General features: G+C 46.6%; 1 protein-coding gene across 2 annotated transcripts in view; it reads left to right on the top strand.

Moving 5' to 3' along the window:
- The window catches only part of LOC126427249 (insulin-like growth factor 2 mRNA-binding protein 1), an 862,042-nt gene that overhangs the window by 722,439 nt on the left and 118,622 nt on the right, over positions 1 to 20,981 (top strand). The window lies entirely within an intron of this gene.

Genomic DNA, 20,981 nt, shown 5'->3' with positions numbered 1-20,981 from the left:
TCTTCTTGATGTAGCAGTTTTAATGGCCAATAGTGTATTAGCGGAACCAGAAAGCAACATCTTTTTTCTACATTACATTACATTCAAACAGGTGAGTATTAACAAATATTTATTTTTAATCAGTGATTTAATCACCCTCGTTATCAACAACCTTTCGCCGTCTAGTTTGCAAATATTCAGTGCCGGATCGATGGAAATCAAATGATTTTTGAGAAAAATCTCTAGAGATGGCATTTTGGACATTTTCCACATTGTCAGTTTTTTCCCACTTAGAGCAATCGGAATAAACGGAAATGCGGCGGCGCAATATCGGATGAGTATGCTATGTGAGGCAATACCTTTCATTCCAATTCATTAATTTTTTTTCTAGGGTTCGTCTTACGCAGTGCGGTCTTGCGTAATCCTGTTGCAGATTAACGCCTTTTCTGTCGACAGTCGCTGGGCGACTTTCAATTGAAGATCTATGTACTTGATCCAGTCGTTCAGTGGAGGCCCGCATTCGCATTATGTCCAGGTTTCTGGACTTCGGAATGAACGTCCCCGCAAATACTCCACCAAACACTCAAACGCCTTTTTGGGTTCTAAACATGACTTAACTGTACCTCGTGACGATTCGTTCGGAAAGAGCCACAGCCTTTTGCATTTTTGGCTGTATTTTTTCACCTGTCAACAAGCGATCAAAATACGTTTCTGTATCGTACCGCTGAACCAATGAGTTGCATATGGTGGGACAGTTAGCTTGTTTCTCCTTACCAGTCCGCTACAAATCTTCTTGGATCGCTGACCAAAATTGGTTAAGAGTATTTGACAGTTCCTCGGTTGTCTAATATGGATTTGCTTCCGTTTCTGCCCTTAAAATGTCATTGCCTAAAGTTGTTCGCCTTTGGCACTTACCAACGTTAGTGCATTTGGATAAACATGACAAATGTCCTTGGTAACAGCTGTTGCGTTAGTACCCTTGAGAAATTCGGAAAGCATTCGATGCCATATATGTATATTTTCTAGGTATTGGGTGGCCCTGATACGTCTAGATACGACTGTGACAGGTGACAAGTACGTAAGTATCCTGTCTGATCACCTGCATCCATTCATGTCCATTGTGTATTCCGACGGACTTGTGCAATTCCAGCAGGACAACGCGACACCCCACAGTCCAGAATTGTTGCGTAGTGGTTCCAGGAACACTCTTCTAAGTTTAAACACTGCTGCTGGCCATCAAACTCTCCAGGCAGGAACATCATTGAGCAAATCTGTGATGCCTTGCGACGTGCTGTTTAGATCTCTTCTCCTTCCTACTGCTACGGGTTTATGGGCCGTCCAGCATGATTCATGGTGTCAGTTCCCTCCAGCACTGTTTGGGACGTTAGTCGAGTCCATGTCACGTCGTTTTGCGGCACTTCAGCATGCTCGCGGGGGCCCTACACGATATTAGGCAGGTGTGGCAGTTTGTTTAGCTCTTTAGTGTATATGGGCGTTTAAGCGGCGTACTCCCTTCATGAATGGACTGGAAGGAAGTCGTAGTAACTGGTAGAATGGGAAATACCCTCTGTCGTGGGCTTCTCAGTGGTCTGCAGAGAATGGCCGTAGATGTAGAACGCAGTGTTATTTAGCCACTAATTCGCTACCCTGCATATTCGCTGGCCTGACTCAACACGAACCTGCCCCTCGTGGGGGAATTTTGATTTGGCTGAAGTGTGCAGCCCGGCCGTAACGTCTTCCATTGTGCTCGCCTTGCGGAGGGGTGTCTGAAATTCGGGAACCGGCTCTTGCCAAAATCGTAACGGGCGCTCCCAGCTACAATAATACGCCGCTACCTGATAGCCCCACCGAGTTGCACCGTGTACCGCTGGGCCTGTGAAGCTTCTCAGACTTCCAAACGGGAATTCTGCTGAATGGCATCCACCACAGCGGCGTGCGCAGATGACTGCGACCGCCTGCTTAACAGCGTCTCGGCCCACCTTTGGAATATACGTGGAGTGGACAATAATATGGAAACACCAGACTCAGCACATTATCATGGTCTGTACGGTGTAGGAAACAGCTCCCATTCGTATGGGAATGGATAAATACAGGTCCTGCATGGTATTCGAGGAAATCTTATACCATTGTTCCTGCGAAATAGTGGCAAGTTCAGGGAACGATGATGGAGGTGGACAGAAATCGCACGCCCTTCTCTCCGAAGTAGACCACAAAGGCTCAATAATATTGAGATCGGTGACCGAAGGGGCCAGGGGAGATGCGAAAATTGATTCGCGTGCTCACAAAACCAGTCCTGGACGGTGCGAACTATGTAAATTGGGGCTCTGTGTGAACACAGCATCATCAATGGGAAACAAACATTGTACCATCTTACCCTCCCACACATCACTATTAAATTCACTATCTTAGTATCCTCACTAGTTTCAAAAGCTTCGAGAGGAGTAAGATTACAAAATAATAACTTTTTTACTTATCTTGATTATCTCGTTGTTGTTGTCGATGTCTTAAAGTCTTGTCCAGGGATACATTCTTACTACTGAAAATTTTGATTTAACTTGACGGGTTCTTGTTGCACTAAAGAACTGTTGAAGATTTGCCTGTTGTTGAAAGTATCTTTTTATTTTATCCCATTCTTCTAAATCACATCAACTTTATAATTTTTACATTCAAAAAACTAATAATTACATTGTCATTGACAAGTTTAGCAAAATACGTGCGTTTCCATATGAGGCATGCCCAACACTTCTTACATTCCGCGGCACTAACCGTATTCCAAAGAGTTTACAAACTTTCTTTACAGCAGGAGAATCATCACCAAGATATAACATTATTTTATAACTGAGTCCGGAAATAAATTTAATGATTAGTGTTAGATTGTGCAATTAATAATGTGAATTTTAAGTATGCCACAAATTTTGTAATTTCAATTAGTCTTAATAGAAGAATAATTTTAACTGTTAGTACATATCGATTGTAATACATTAATCTCTTTTTTATTCGTTTTAGCCTGAAATATAATACGTCGTATACAAAATCATATGAATTCTTTTAATGAAACACTTGAGATAATTTTAACCTATGCAAGAATCGATGGTTTACATGGTATCGGTTAACTTTATAGAAAAAAGGGAGCATGATTCATTAGAACGTGGCTAGTGATGGTAGTGGTAACCAGACCAGTCAAAATGATCGCGGTCGGTGTCGTTCCCGCAACGGCACGCCGGCCGGTCTCGCTCCAGCCTCGGTCCCGTTCGCGTCTGTCTCGGTCTCGCTCGGCCGGACGCGTCCTTCGCGTGGCCACTCGTCGCATTTCCACTGCCGACTGCTCCTAGTTCAGTATAGAATTGCTCGTTTCATTCGCTGCACACACCCATTCTAGATCTGTTTCATAACTTTTTTGAACTCTTTACTTCTGGTTCTTTTCGTATTCTATTCAGCGTCCATGACCGGTAATTACGTAAATTACATAAAATTACGTGATATGTAATACATACATCTTATCAGGTAACAAAACCGCGTGTCAGCTTACTTCACTATTTCTATAAGCAGCAGGAGAAATACTTGTAAAAAGGCAAGATTTTTTGTTATTATACATGCAAAGGAAGTCGGCACGGCACACACGAGTGGCCACTTTCCGTCTTTTTTTGATCCAAGGTAAAAGAGCATGTTCATTGAAACTTCCTGGCAGATTAAAACTGTGTGCCCGACGGAGACTCGAACTCGGGACCTTTGCCTTTCGCAGGCAAGTGCTCTACCATCTGAGCTACCGAAGCACGACTCACGCCCGGTCCTCACAGCTTCACTTCTGCCAGTATCTCGTCTCCTACCTTCCAAACTTTACAGAAGCTCTCCTGCGAAACTTGCAGAACTAGCACTCCTGAAAGAAAGGATATTGCGGAGACATGGCTTAGCCACAGCCTGGGGGATGTTTCCAGAATGAGATTTTCACTCTGCAGCGGAGTGTGCGCTGATATGAAACTTCCTGGCAGATTAAAACTGTGTGCCCGACCGAGACTCGAACTCGGGACCTTTGCCTTTGGAAGGCAGACTGACTTACAACCGAATGAAGTCCGCGTTCCATAATCGAGTCTCTGGTGTCACATTTTGTAAAAAAAAAATATGGTAACTTCTATAATACTATTTCAGTGGTACAGGGTGCGCACGAAAAATCGGCCCCGAGTACTAGACTGCTCATTGTCGCCCACCAATCGTCATCTATGGTTTCGAAGTTCTTGTTTGCATTAGCTTATTTGTTATTTCTTCATTGCCTAATTATTACATGTTTATCTACTCTGCTCGTAGCAGTCAACAAATTCTGCGTGATTGGCGGGCATTCTATACTCGGGGCCGGTTTTTCGTGCGCCACCTTATATTATTTCACTGCAATCAGCCACATAACGCTACTGTTGGCTACACGAGAGGTTTTGAAGAATCACGAAAATTAGAAGTCTGTGAGAATTCTGTTATGAATAAAAACTCTGTACTCCAGGTCGGAGGCAAGTGGCTCCTCTTGGCGCCTTCCAGCTTTAGTCACCTATGATAGTAATTTTCGGTTTTTCATAAGAACCGCATACCAAGCACAAGTTAACGGCGAACGAGTAAAATGAACGGTTCCCAAAAAAGAGCGATCACCAGTGAACTAGTTCCCAAGGGTGAACGAGTGTGCCCATCTCTAATGGAAACGGTCCAAAGGCACCTCGGCTATACCAAATCGAGTATCCTCACAGACTCCATCCACATTACACAGCCTTCAAGCCCTTTTTGGGCTTTTGTATGATCTTGGGTCCATTTAGACAGACAACGCGTGCATTGAATCCCTTGGAGGCCACTTTGAACAACTGTTGTGACGTGGATGCAATTCTGTACTGTGTTCCAGGACGATTTTCTGTCGTTACACGCACACCGTCCACTTACGGGCACGTCTTCATAGGATATTTTTTCCTCAATTTCCAGTCTGGAATCCGCCCCTGCAGATTGTCCGTTTTATTAATGTTCATCCTGCAGGCAGGGTGATTTCGTGATGTTACAAACTTTCAAAGATGACGGACAAGAACAAATGTATCAATTTGAGGTAAGGGTCCCTGGTTCGGAGGGCGAACGAATCGAAAGTTACAAGCGAAAATCATTCTGATAACTCTGGCAGTGGACTACATGTACCGGTACTGTTTTTGCTAAGATTGTAGGGTAGGGAACAAAACAAGGAAAACGTGTGTAGTAAACATGGGCTCTAAGGTGCATACCTGAGGAGCTATAAGCACTTTTTCCATCATCCTTGAAAGTTTATAACATCATCACGGAATAACCCAGTATACACAATTTTACAGGCCTATAACTGTGACGCTCTGTAACACCGTTGCATGACAGGTTCCTATTCGTAATATCATGTACTCACTCACTTGTAACACGAATTTCCGAACACCCTGTATGCTTTCTTTACGCAACGAGGTAGCAATTAATCTCTAGGTGAAAGTGATCGCCGGCCGCTGTGGCCGAGCGGTTCTAAGCTCTTCAGTCCGGAACTGCGCTGCTGCTGCGGTCCACGTTCGAATCCTGCCTCGGGCATTGATGAATTTGAAGTCCTTAGGTTAGTTAGGTTTAAGTAATTTTAAGTCTAGGGAACTGATGACCTCGGATGTTAAGTCCCATTGTGCTTAGAGCCATTTGAACCATTTGAGCAGTGATCATAATAAGAAATTTTGTATTGGTTACAAATATTGTTTAAAAACAGTCTTGGTTGCAATTTTAGTTTTTTGGTTTTCAACTACGCGTTTCGCCTTATTTAGGCATCTTCAGGTTATCTTAATTTGGTATGTCTCAGAAGAATCCTTTAGTCAGTGTAGCCAAAGGGCATCGTCGAATATATCAGGCCAACATCGCCTTCGTTAAACTCAGTAAAAACTTTTCTAGATGGACGCGAGCGACACCAAGATCTGCACAACGCGTTCCCGTTCACAGGAGCGAGTAACAGAATAAGATTTTTGTCGCAATTGCGAATATTTTTTACATCAGCTGTATTACGCATGGAAATCATAGCTGTTCGTGAAACATGAAAATTTGTGCCGGGCCGCGACTCAAACCCGGATTTCCCGCTTATCGCGGGCGGTTGCGTTAACAATCTGGGCTACCCGTGCACGCTTCCAGGGTCGATCCACACTTCCATATGCTACAGTGTATTGAGGCCCATCGCTCGCAGCTTACCTGGATTGCTGCGCGGGATAGCTGCGTGGTTTGAAGGCGCCTTGCCATGGTTCGCGCGACTCCCCACGTCGGAGGTTCGAGTCCTCCCTCGGGCATGTGTGTGTGTGTGTTGTCCTTAGCATAAGTTAGATTAAGTAGTGTGTAAGCCAAGGGACCGATGACTTTAGCAGTCCCATAGGAACTTACCACAGATTTCCAAAATTTTTCTTTACCTGTATTCTCGCAACAGCGTTAATGAGACAAAGGTGTTTCAACGGTAGTATTATCGTCGTTACTCCGGCCAGGCTGTAATACTTATTATTACAATATCTGTTCCTCAGACACGCACGCATGTGTGAAGGAACAGACATGGTAACAGTATGCTGTCATAATGTTTTTTTTTTTTCGCCAGTGTCTACGTTTCTGTACTCCGCATATCACCGTATGGAGTGTGGCGGAGGATATTTCTGGTACCAAACCCCCCCCCCCCCCCCCCCCCGTCTCCCCCTTCCTCGACCGCGTCCCTTGAAAATCCAAAAAATGGTTCAAATGGCTCTTTTCTGAGGTCATCAGTCCCCTAGAACTTAGAACTACTTAAACCTAAGGACATCACACACACCCATGCCCGAGGCAGGATTCGAACCTGCGACCGTAGCGGTCGCGCGGTTCTAGACTGTAGCTCCTAGAACCGCCCGGCCACCCCGCCCGGCTTGCAAATCCAAATCCCTTTTTCAGTCCAGTGTACACTGAGGCAAGGGGATGCCTATTTTATTTAATCTTGTCCTAAAGAATATCGACAGAGAATTTTCTAAAACCAGTCCACAAGGGATCGAGCTACAGAATGTGAACATTACAGGACTTGCTTATGCAGATGATGTAGCACTAATAAGTAGTTCCAAAACAGTATGATAGTAGCTGAAAAGTTTGTGGGACAAATTTTACATGGGACTACGGGGGCCACAATATGACGTTGGCTTTTTGTTGCTAGGTGGGGCCGCGTCAGAGATATGGAAGTCTACTACTATATATATATATATATATATATACACTCCTGGAAATTGAAATAAGAACACCGTGAATTCATTGTCCCAGGAAGGGGAAACTTTATTGACACATTCCTGGGGTCAGATACATCACATGATCACACTGACAGAACCACAGGCACATAGACACAGGCAACAGAGCATGCACAATGTCGGCACTAGTACAGTGTATATCCACCTTTCGCAGCAATGCAGGCTGCTATTCTCCCATGGAGACGATCGTAGAGATGCTGGATGTAGTCCTGTGGAACGGCTTGCCATGCCATTTCCACCTGGCGCCTCAGTTGGACCAGCGTTCGTGCTGGACGTGCAGACCGCGTGAAACGACGCTTCATCCAGTCCCAAAGATGCTCAATGGGGGACAGATCCGGAGATCTTGCTGGCCAGGGTAGTTGACTTACACCTTCTAGAGCACGTTGGGTGGCACGGGATACATGCGGACGTGCATTGTCCTGTTGGAACAGCAAGTTCCCTTGCCGGTCTAGGAATGGTACAACGATGGGTTCGATGACGGTTTGAATGTACCGTGCACTATTCAGTGTCCCCTCGACGATCACCAGTGGTGTACGGCCAGTGTAGGAGATCGCTCCCCACACCATGATGCTGGGTGTTTGCCCTGTGTGCCTCGGTCGTATGCAGTCCTGATTGTGGCGCTGACCTGCACGGCGCCAAACACGCATACGACCATAATTGGCACCAAGGCAGAAGCGACTCTCATCGCTGAAGACGACAAGTCTCCATTCGTCCCTCCATTCACGCCTGTCGCGACACCACTGGAGGCGGGCTGCACGATGTTGGGGCGTGAGCGGAAGACGGCCTAACGGTGTGCGGGACCGTAGCCCAGCTTCATGGAGACGGTTGCGAATGGTCCTCGCCGATACCCCAGGAGCAACAGTGTCCCTAATTTGCTGGGAAGTGGCGGTGCGGTCCCCTACGGCACTGCGTAGGATCCTACGGTCTTGGCGTGCATCCGTGCGTCGCTGCGGTCCGGTCCCAGGTCGACGGGCACGTGCACCTTCCGCCGACCACTGGCGACAACATCGATGTACTGTGGAGACCTCACGCCCCACGTGTTGAGCAATTCGGCGATACGTCCACCCGGCCTCCCGGCCACCCGGGTCTGACACACCGGTGTCAATGTGTTCTTTTTTCCATTTCCAGGAGTGTATATATATGGGATGCTATAGTTTGGTACTTATTTTCTGATAGCGGCTATCGAGACGTATCCATTGATGTGTACCAGTAAGGTCTTCGAAGGTCAACGAAGGTCACAAAGGTGGTTCATGCGAGGGGGAGAGATTTTAAAAAGATGAGGACATTCACATAAGCTGTTCTCAAAACCGTTGGCAGGGGTTCCGACAGAGACTTGGTGGCCATGTTGAAAAGTAGTGTGATGTATCTGTTTCTCTTTGAAGTGGAGTCCAGTATTCAACAAAAGTTACTTGGCCTGCCATAATAACGTGTAACGTATTTTTTGAAGATTCCACGTAGACGTAGAGTGCGTAGAAAGGTGGGTCCATATTTGCTCGCCGGAACACTCGGATATGCGAGCAGGTCTTGCGAACTCCGCTTTGCCATCGAAGTACGCACGGGAATGTCAGACAGTGGACATCGGCGGCCATTGCGAGCGCCGCGTGCTGCGTGCTGCGACCGGGGCTCGATCGCGGACCCCTAGGGGCGTGGCCATGCGCGTCCAGCCCCCGGCAACAGGTGAAGGGCGGGCACCCCGCCAGAAGCCGCCGAGGGTTGCGGCCAGCGTGCTAACGCTGTTACGAAAAGAGAAATTGTTATCTTCAAAAATACGACACTGGCGATTGGATATGTCCAGTTTTTCGTAATGGACCCATCGCGATCAGTTATGCATTTTTTTACCAGCCATCCCGGCAATGTTTCGCAGTTGTTCAATCTGTTGTGGGTTGGCAGGAGAGCCAACACCGGGTTACAAGAGGAAGCCGAAAGGCACGCGTTTTAGCTCACGCGGGCTGGCGTGAGGTCTGGAACAGGACAAGGAAATTAGAATTTAGAAAAAAACGGACGTAGCTGGTGGAATACTTAACTTTAATCCATAAATGGTGAACGCCGGTCTTGACGGTACATTATTACAGTATCAATAGTAACTGGTACTGGCGCCTTGCCAGGTCGTAGCAAATGACGTAGCTGAAGGCTATGCTAACTATCATCTCGGCAAATGAGAGCGTATTTTGTCAGTGAACCATCGTTAGCAAAGTCGGTTGTACAACTGGGGCGAGTGCTAGGAAGTCTCTCTAGACCCGCCGTGTGGCGGCGCTCGGTCTGCTATCACTGATAGTGGCGACACGCGGGTCCGACGTTACTAACGGACCGCGGCCGATTTAAAGGCTACCACCTAGCAGGTGTTGTGTCTGGCGGTGACACCACACAATATGTATGAGAAATTGATATATTTTCTAATCTCCTTCTCCCCCCCCCCTTCTCTATCCTCCTCCCTCCTTCTTTTGTCCGTATCCTACTCTCCCACCGTATCTCTGTCCGTCACATTCCCCCCGCTCCCTGTAAATTTCTTATCCCACGCACTCGCTATCCAGCTCCTCCTCCCTCATCTCTCTGTTCATATACTCCTTCCTTTTATTTACATCCATTTCTCTATACGTCTCCGCGTCTCTCCTCTCTTTGACATTACTGTCATCCATGCGGAACCTTGATTGGGAAATGAAAGGGTAAATCGGTTGGAATAATTATCACATGCGTTATAAGAGTGACCTTTCCAGCCGCTAGATCTGTGAGGATAGTTGCTTGTAATGACAGTATTTCGCATGGTTTTAATCTTCAAATAGGTGACATTATAAAATTAGACATAAACACTGCTATCCAGTTAAAATTACTGAGAAAGGTAAATAAAACCGCACATTTATGCAGCACAGCTTAGCATGTTCTTTCTCCCGATCGATTTAACACAAAGTAATTTTTAGTGTATAACATGTCTGTGATATTTAATATCGGAATTCATTGTTACGGACTCATAATGGATCGGACTTGAGAAATTCTTAATCGATCTGTCTATAAACTCAGCGTACGCTCTCCGTCAGTCTCATTGACTCAGCGGTGAAGTAGTTGTCCTGCTCCGCGCGCACGCCGATCCATGTTGGACGCCTCACTAGTGGCATCTCTTTCCAAAGAAATAAGCCACGAACTAAAATCGAATTAATGTTTGCAATACACCAAATTACCACGGAAATACCAGAAGGCAAAGTATCAGTATTCAGTGCGGAATTTGTTGTTATGAAAACATGCAACAGCAGAACTGTCAAACTGATCGTCACATTTGTTTCATTGAGAATTTCATACAAAATACCATTCAAGTTTCCGACTTTTCCGGTAGTTTTTCAAAAATTTTCTTTCATATAACCTTGTCCTGACAGTTACGAACAACGGGCCATAAAAAGCAGCCATATCGGTCCAACCTTTCTCAAGTAATGATCTTTCATACATGTGGCAATTGATTTTTATTTACACTATGTGATCAAAAGTAGCCGCACACCCCCAAAGACATGCGTTTTTAAAATTAAATGCATTGTGCTGCCACCTACTGCCAGGTACTCCAAATCAGCGACCTCAATAGCAGAATGGGGCGCTTCGAACGTGGTCAGGTGATTGGTTGTCACTCGCGTCATACGTCTGTACGCGAGATTTCCACACTACTAACCATCCCTAGATCTACTGTTTCCAATGTGATACTGAAGTGGAAACGTGAAGGGACACGTACAGCGCAAAAGCGTACAGGCCCACCTCGTCTGTTGATTGACAGAGTCCGCCGACAGTTGAAGAGGGTCGTCATGTGTAATACGCAGACACCATCACACGGGAATTACAAACTACATCAGGATCCACTGCAAGTACTATGACAGTTAGGCGGAAGGTGAGAAAAACTGGGGTTTCATGGTCGAGTGGCTTCTCACAATCCACACATCACGCCGGTAACGCCTCGCTTGGCGTAAAGAGCGTAAACATTGGACGACTGAACAGTGCAAAAACGTTGTGTGGAGTGGCGAATCACGGTACACAATGTGGCGATCCGATGGCAGGGTGTGGGTATGGCGAATGCCCGGTGAACGTCATCTGCCAGCGTGTGTAGTGCCAACAGTAAAATTCGGAGGGGGTGGTGTTATGGTGTGGTCGTGTTTTTCATGGAGGGATCTTGCACACCTTGTTTTGCGTTGCACTATCACATCACAGGCCTACACTGAAGTTTAAGCACCTTCTGGCTTCCCACTGTTGAAGAGCAATTAGGGGATGGCGATTGCATCTTTCAACGCGATCGAACACCTGTTCATAATGCACGGCCAGTGGCGGAGTAGTTACACGACAGTAACATCCCTGTAATGGACTGGTCTGCACAGAGCCCTGACCTGAATCCTATAGAACACCTTCGGGATGTTTTGGAACGCCGACTTCGCGCCAGGCCTCACCGAGCGACATCGATACCTCTCCTCAGCACAGCACTCCGTGAAGAATGGGCTGGCATTCCCCAAGAAATCTTCCAGCACTTGACTGAACGTATGCCTGCAAGAGTGGAAGTTGTCATCAAGGCTAAGGGTGGGCCAACAACATATTGAATTCCAGCATTGCCGATGGAAGGCGCCATGAACTTGTAAGTCATTATCAGCCAGGTGTCCGGATACTTTTGATCATATATTGTATACGGATTGGTACCTTCGGTATGATCTATTCTGTCAGTTTTCGATACAGGATATGTTACAGATTACAGTGCGTAACATTTCGAGACTGGATCAATAAAAAATAGAGAAACATCTAGATGGTAGTTTTAACGGCTCAGGTGTTTTACACAGTCTCCCTACACTGGACAGCAGCTAAAACGCCTACTTGGGCATCATCATTTGTTGCAAGTCGTGGTTGACATTTCACATGTGGCTGAACACTTCCTGTTTCCTTAAATAACGTTACTATCGGGCGAACGGTCCGGACACTTGGATGATGTCGTCCAGGATACGGAGCAGCATACATAGCACACGCCCGTTGGGCATTTTGATCACAATAGCCATACATCAACACGATATCGACCTTTTCCACAATTGGTAAACGGTCCATTTTAACACGGGTAATGTATCACGAAGCAAATACCGTCCGGACTGGCGGAATGTTACGTGATACCACGTACTTATATGTTTGTGACTATTACAGCGCCATCTATGACAAAGCGAAAAAAGTGGTCCAACTAAACATTCATATTTCTTTACGTACTACACGAATATGTAATAAAAATGGGGGTTCGTATTTAAAAAAAACGCAGTTGATACCCGTTTGACCTATGGCAGCGCCATCTAGCGGGCCAACCATAGCGGCCAACTGGTTTCCCCCTTCAAGCTAGACGAGTTTCGTTCTTTGTACTTTTTTCGTTTGACGCTTATTTCGTAAGATATTTGGCCCGGTCACGATCTATGGACCACCCTGTTTACAAGTGTACTCCATAGGTTTGCTACGTTCAACTGACGAAGCGAAAATAGACTGCCAAAAGAGCATTTCTACGAAATCCGAAAATTCTTTTTACATGTCAGGAAAACACTCTCCAATATAACAATTTCACGTGCAAACAGTTAAAAACAACTATCGTTAGTGGGAGTTGAACCCAGTATCCTAGACACGACGATCACAGGCTCTATGAACTCACGCACGGAATCCATTACTGTTAATGATTTCTAGTTACGCTTTCATGGTGCGTAGTTCTGATGTTACTTGTAATTAACTTTTACTACCGTTCTGGTGGACGACAGCACATGGTACGAACGAAGTCGGAGTTTTGGGTTGATGTGCTGTCGGCATACCACGTCTGGTGCAGATGTGAGCGTCTGACTCAACGGAGGTTTGTGTTTGAGCGGCGCCGAGCCTATAGTAGTCAGCGAGGGCAGTCGCTGCTGGGACATCGCACACGACTAATGTGGGACACCGCTCTATCGAATTCCGCTTTAAAGATTATCCAACTACACCATGCAAAAACAAAACTGGAAGTATTTGCGAAGCACCACAGAAAATGCGCCTGACAGCTCACAGAAGAGATACATCACTTGACCGACATATTTTCAGAGGTGGTAGTATGGACCAAAACAAGACAAAATGTCTAGTAATAATGAACTTTGAAATGTTTACATTAAAAGATATGAGCACTTGTTCAGTTGCAGAGCTGTTTCACAGTAATTGAAGCTCTTTAAGGTGTGCACTTTAGAGCCCATATTCACTACGCACATCAGTCTTCTGACTGGTGTGATGAGGCCCACCACGAATTCCTGTCTTGTGCCAACCTCTTCATCTAAGAGTAGCAGCCTAGGTTCTCAGTTATTTGCTGGATGAATTCAAATCTTTGTTTTCCTCTGCAGTTTTAGTCCTCTGCAGCTCACTATAGTACCATGGCAGTTATTCCGTGATGTCTTAACAGATCTCGTACAACCCTGTCCTAATGCAAACCGTTCAGAAGTTATGACGATTTTATTTCATATAGTTCACGCTGTATATCTTGAGAGAAATCCACGAAGTACAGTTACAGAGGTAAGTTGACCAAAAATCGTTCTCCCCGGGGACCATTCGCAAGTGGAACGGGAGAAGGGGGAAGTGACAACGCCACGGAAAGATGTTGATGATGATGATGATGTTTGGTTTGTGGGGCGCCCAACTGCGTGGTCATGAGCGCCCGTACAAAGTACCAATTTTTAGACGGTCCAGTTTTTCACACTGTCCAATCTAATCACTATCACGAATTATGATGATGATGAAATGATAAGGACAATACAAACACCCAGTCCCCGGGCAGAGAAAATTCCCAACCCGGACGAGAATCGAACCTGGGATCCCGTGATCCAGAAAGTTCCAGGTGGCTTGTGTGCATATAGATGTAGATGATTGCTTGGATTATTTCAAGTCAATTCTTGCAAATACTAAAAAGTAGTGCGTATCTATTTAACCATACGCGTTTCGTTTTATTCACTTGTATTGAAAACATAATTAGTGGTCGCTTTTTCGACTGATTTCCGCTAACACGTGTAGTTGTCGTTAGCGTGCACTTTTCCCAGATATTGCTGTGTTTGGCATTCATATACGTCATCCACATCTGCACGGGTACTCTGCGAATCACACTTAAGTGCCTCCAGAATTTTTCATCGAACCACCTACAAAATAATTCTCTATTATTCCAATCTCGAACAGCGCTCGGAGGTCGGCGTCAACAAAATATTTTCGCGTTCGGAGGATAGTTGCTGATTGAAATTTCGTGAGAAGATTCCGCGGCAACGGAAGACGCCTTCGTGTTAGTGGTGTTCACCCCAAATACTGTATAACGTCAGCGACAGTCTCTCCCGTATTTCGCGATAATACAAAACGTGCTGCTCTTCTTTGAACTTTCTCGATGTACCCGTTAATCCTACTTGGTAAGGATCCCACACCGCCCAGCAGTACTCCCGAAGAGGACGTAGAAGCGTAGTGTAGACAATCTCCTTAGTAGATCTGTTACATTTTCTAAGTGTTCTGCCAATGAAACGCAGTCTTTGGTCTGAATTTCCCGAATTTTCTCTGTGTCCTTTTCCAATTTAAGTTGTTCGTAATTATAATTCTTATATATTTAGTTGATATTTTTTAGCCTAATTTAGCGTTACCTTCGGCACTACACGACGAAATACTTCACCACTCTTGTTTATTTTACTCAGCCTTCACACAATGAAATCGTCGCGTCATCATATGCCCAGAGTGTGCCACTCGCCAGCCACTACGATTGATTAACTGAAGCAGCAGTTCGACTACACGCCGTACAGGTTGGAACCATTGTTCGTTGCCAGGTGGTGTACTATTCGCGACAACCAGAATAACACTCGGCGCCGTGGCTTTGGGAGCTATCGTCGTTCCCATCAGCCACAGCGCCGAGTTTCAGCTCGGATTGCGAGAATAAAATTTCACACCGTATGTACCCCCCGAGTCACCTACATATTTGCGGAAATAAACAGTGGTATTGCAATGAAAAAAGTGTTTCGCGGCGACGCTATAAAACATTCTCGGACTTCTGCCACGTCAATTCAGGGTAAAAGTCTTGCTTTCGACGATTACCTGTATCCTCTTTGTCAGGAGCAACTGACGGTCAAAACTGCACTGTGGTGCCCTAAGATGGACGGCTTCTGATTGGTAGCTAATTACGTAAGCCGATCGCAGACATCGTCTGCGCTGGTGGCGCAGTAGCGAAAAATTGCGACAAACATCTCTGGCTCTTCTCGAGATCACGCTTCCACGCACCACTAAGATTATATCCACCTTCACGGTTGAACATCTCCTCACACATTCTTATCTCTACAGCCTCTTTAATTGCAGAATCCAATTCGTCAACAGTGGCAGCGGATATAATCTTAGCGGTGCATGAAAGCGTGCTCTCGATGTAGGGAAGAGACAGGGTTCTTCGTCGCAATGTTTACGCTACGGCGGGAGCGGTAGCACCACCAGCGCAGACGTTGACACCATCTGGGACGGTATTACGTAATTATCTGCCAGTCAGAAGCCGTGTATGGGCTATAAAAGACCACCACAGCAGCAGTTTGGACAGGCAGCTGCCCCTGACGGACGCAATAGAGGTAACCGTCGAAAGCTCAAGCTTTTATTCTGAATTGAAGCTGCAGGAAGACCGAGAATGTATTATACAGTGTTTTGTTGTTTTACGTCAGGAAATTTGCAATGCTGCAAGCCAAAGTGAAATCACGTCAAAAACCGCAGTGCCAAATGCACGATTACCTGGAAAATCGCAAAATTAGGCGAAAATGTGACAACTGGCGTTAGGATTTCGGTAAACCGTCACCGGTTTCGAGGTGCCTGGCAGCTCATCTTCAGATGGTACATACACTGGAGCGCGAAAGAAATTGGTATAGCCATGCGTATTCAAATACAGAGATATGTAAACAAGCAGAATACGGCTCTGCGGTCGGCAACTCCTATATAAGACAACAAGTGTCTGGCGCAGTTGTTAGATCGGTTACTGCTGCTACAGTGGCAGGTTATCAAGATTTAAGTGAGTCTGAACGTGGTGTTTTAGTCGGCGCACGAGCGATGGGACACAGGATCTCCGAGCTAGCAATGAAGTGGGCAGTTTCTAGTGCGACCATTTCACGAGTGTACCGTGAATATGGGGAATCCGGTAAAACATCAAATCTCCGACATGGCTACTACGTCCGCAAAAAGGTCCTGCAAGAACTGGACCAACGACGACTAAATAGAATCATTCAACGTGATGGAAGTGCAACCCTTCCGTAAATTGCTGTAGACTTCAATGCTAGGCCATCAACAAGTGTCACCGTGCCGGCCTGAGTGCCCGAGCGGTTCTAGGCGCTACAGTCTGGAACCGCGCGGCCCGCTACGGTCACAGGTTCGAATCCTGCCTCGGGCATGGATGTGTGTGATGTCTTTAAGTTAGTTAGGTTTAAGTAGTTCTAAGTTCTGGGAGACTGATGACCTCGGAAGTTCAGTCCCATAGAGCTCAGAGCCATTTGTACCGTGCGAACCATTCAACGAAACATCAACGATGTGGGCTTTCGGAGCCGAATGCCAACTCGTATACCTTGATGACTGCACGACACAAAGCTTTACGCGTCGTCTGGGCCCGTTAACACTGACATTGGACTGATGATGACCGGAAATACGTTGCCTCGTCGGAAGAGTCTCGTGTCAATTTGTATCGAGCAGATGGACGTGTACGGGGATGGAGACAATCCCACGAATCCATGGACCCTCCATGTCAGCAGGGAACTTTTCGAGCTGGTGTAATGGTGTGGGGCGTGTGCAGTTTGAGACATGTGATTCTTTCACAAGAGTTAATGTGATTTTTTACGACCATTCTCTTGAGTGCTCAGTGGTCCCTATGTGTCTGTCAATTCATCCTCGTGTTGGCTGAGCAATGGTCGTCGCTTCGTGTTTTCATTTCGCAGTGACATGATCAACAGTAAATTTGGGCACATTTAGAAGGGTTGAAATGTCCATAATGAATCTGCTACTCTGGTGATATCCAATGACTAGTCCACATTCGGAGTCACTGAGCTCTACTCACCAACCCATTCTGCGGTTACTGCTTCTTTACGGACAACACAATGCTCCACGCTCCCTTTTCCGGCTCTCTTGACAATTCCGCATTATATAGGGGTGTTCGAGCAGTTTTGATCGGACGGTGTATGTAACTGGGTGACTATAGCTGAAGTTGGGCGGTGCAGTAAATATTGCACCGGCGCGGACCGCGTACTCGCCAGTCGGCAGCCCGCCACGTGCAAGACGGGCGCGCCGTTATCAATGCGCCTTCCCCTCCCTTCCCCTACCCCGCGTCCTTTACCCTTCCCCGCCACCCCCTCTTCGTGGCGCCGCGGTGTCGACGCGGCGAGAATCGATAGCGGGCGAGGCTGCGCTGGACCGCCGCGAGTGTTGCGGGGTGGGGGGGTTCCCCGCGCCGACGTCACAGCTCTCCGCAACCCGCAAGGTCGACGACCTCGGAGGTTGCCAAAGGGCGCATAAAAAAATCCTCATCTCGCGCTCTGCCCTGAGGCGCGTCATTCTGCAGGAAGATGCACGGCCACTGCAGTGGGTTTCAAGAGCAGGCGCAGAAAGCGAGAAATGTGTATTAAAGGTGAAAGGAAGAGCGTAACCTCAGATACTGAGCGAGGTTGGGGAGGGTATAACTACATTATTAAAGGGAAAACCCGGTGTTCCGTCGCAATTTGCAGTTTCCTTGTCTAACGGCTTCCAAAGGCAACAAAAATTTGACTTTCAGTATTTCATACAATTATTGGCCAAATTAGTCCACGTCCATAGCTGTGTGGTCAGCGCGGCAGAATGCCATGTGAGGGACCCTGGTGCGATTCCCGACTGGGCGGGAGATTTCCTCCGCTCGGGGACGGGATGTTGTGTTGTCTTCATCATCGTATCATCCTCACGGACACACAAGTCGCCAAAGTGACGCATCTAAAAAGATTTCACTAGGCGACCGGTCTACCCGACAAGAGGCCCTAGCCACGTGACATTTCATTTCATTGGCCAAATTTAAAAATTTAAATTTCTGTCATAACATACTCATTAAGAGGTATAATCTTGCGTAAAAGGCTTCAGACAAAAATTCAAGTATTAAAGTTAGTAGCAGTGTGTATGTATTTGGCACCGTTAACTCTCAGCGCGCCAATTTCCCAGACTATATTCATCCAGTAATTGCGAATCAGGGCATTTAGCGACTTCCAACAAACTTAACGCATAGTTTCAAAGATTTACAAATCTTTTTCTCGCAGGCAACCCCTCACAAATTGATGTATGGAGAAAAGTTTGCCGCTTACTACACACATCAAAAAAAGTTTTGGATCACCCCGGTTCCCAGAACTCCTGCAGTTAGACGTTGACTGTGGGTATTGTACCACAGACACAGTCCCTGTGACTGTTCAGCGATATCACTAAACCCGCCCAAAGATGTAAACAATGCATGAGCAGCGCCTATTAGACGCAGGGGATCCGTCAGCCGATCAGTTCCAGTCATTCCACCAGGAAGGAGATACACGGCTCGTGTTGTCTGTAGTTCAACCGTGCCTAGACGGTCGATACCGCGGTTCGAAAGCATCCGCATTGTTACTTTGTGCCAGGAAGGGCTCTCAACAAGGGAAGCGTCCAGGCGTCTCGGAGTGAGCCAAAGCGATGTTGTTCGGACATGGAAGAGATACAGAGAGACAGGAACTCCCGATGATATGGCTCGCTGAGGTCGTCCAAGAGCTACTACTGCAGTGGATGACGGCTACTTACGGAGGAACCCTGCCAGCAACGCCACCATGATGTGAATAATGCTTTTAGTGCAGTCGCAGGACGTCGTGTTACGACTCAAACTGTGCACAATAGGTTGCATGATGCGCAACTTCACTCCCGACGTCCTTGGCGAGGTCCATCTTCGCAACCACGACACCATGCAGCGCGGTACAGATGGGTCCATCAACATGCTGAATGGACCGCTCAGGATTGGCATCACGTTCTCTTCACCGATGAGTGTTGCATATGCCTTCAACCAGACAATCGTCGGAGACTGAACGCCTTAGACACACTGTCCAGCGAGTGCAGCAAGGTGGATGTTCCCTAATGTTTTGAGGTGGCATTATGTGGGGCCGACGTACGCCGCTGGTGGTCACGGAAGGAGCCGTAACGGCTGTACGATACGTGAATGCCGTCCTCTGACCGATACTGCAGCCATATCGGGAGCATATTGGCGAGGCATTCGTCTTCATGGACGACAATTCGCGCCCCCATCGTGCACATCTTGTGAATTACTCCCTTCAGGATAACATCGCTCGGCTAGAATGCCCAGCATGTTCTCCCGACATGAAGCCCATCGAACACGCCCCGTCCGCAGCTCGTGGTCGTGCGGTAGCGTTCTCGCTTCCCGCGCCCGGGTTCCCGGGTTCGATTCCCGGCGGGGTCAGGGATTTTCTCTGCCTCGTGATGACTGGGTGTTGTGTGATGTCCTTAGGTTAGTTACGTTTAATTAGTTCTAAGTTCTCGGGGACTGATGACCGTAGATGTTAAGTCCCATAGTGCTCAGAGCCATTTGTACCATTTTTTTGAACACGCCTGGGATAGATTGAAAAGGGCTGTTTATGCACGACGTGACCCACCAACCACTCTTGAGGGACCTACTCGGAATTGCTGTTGAGGAGTGGGACAATCTGTACCAACAGTGCCCTGATGAACTTGTGGATAGTAAGCCACGACGAATACAGGCATGTATCGATGCAAGAGGACGTGCTACTGGGTATTAGAGGTACCGGTGTGCACAGCAGTCTGGACCACCACCTCTGGAGGTCTCGCTGTATGGTGGTACAACATGCAATATGTAGTTTTCATGAGAAATAAAAAGGAAATGATGTTTATGTTAATCTCCACTCCAACTTTCTGTACAGATTCCGGAACTCTCGGTACCGAGCTGATGCAAACCCTTTTTTGATGTGTGTATATGTTCTCTGTTGAAGCAGTAAAACTCCAGCATCAAGCATTACGTTTTAATTTGTTACTTCTTTACTGTTAGGTCTATTCGAAACACGTTTTGCACGCAGTATAATGTGTATCTGCAAAATTATATCATTGTACGATACAGAGTGGAAGAGATATGGCGTTTTATGTGACGTACATGGGAGTGGTGTTCTGTAAAGCTCTGGGGTTCGTTTTAATGATGTTGACATTCGACTTATAACCTGTTTTCAGGAGAGCATTCATTCCGTTCATCTGCACTTACAAGCCCTTTGCCGTAACAGAATTATGCTTTCATCAACCAACATCAAAGCAATTATTTTTCTCTGTGAACTTTCCTTTCCTTTCCAAACTTATACTTGGAGAGTAACTAACGCCCTGTCTCATTCCCTTCGTTACTACTGCTTCCCTTTCATCATCATCTTCTCTCATAATGGGAGTCTGTTTAACGTGTAAGTTTAAGATAGCCTTTCCCTCTCTGTATTTTGTCTCCGACATGTGATACAATGCAACAACATCATGGTCTGATACAGCTCTCCACGCTACTCTATCCTGTGAAAGCTTCTTCATCTCCCAGTACTTGCTGCAACCTACATCCTTCTGAATCTGTTTAGCGTATTCATCTCTTGGTCTCCCTCTACGATTTTTACCCTCCACGCTGCCCTCCAGTACTAAATTGGTGATCCCTCGATGTCTCAGAACATGTCCTACCAACCGATCCCTTCTTCTAGTCAAGTTGTGCCACAAACTCCTCTTCTCCCCAATTCTATTCTATACCTCCTCATTAGT

This window comes from Schistocerca serialis, chromosome 11 (assembly GCF_023864345.2).
Source record: "Schistocerca serialis cubense isolate TAMUIC-IGC-003099 chromosome 11, iqSchSeri2.2, whole genome shotgun sequence".
In the NCBI taxonomy this organism is placed as follows: domain Eukaryota; kingdom Metazoa; phylum Arthropoda; class Insecta; order Orthoptera; family Acrididae; genus Schistocerca; species Schistocerca serialis.
The sequence above is the reverse complement of the archived record's forward strand: the minus strand, read 5'-3'. Positions and strand labels throughout refer to the sequence as shown.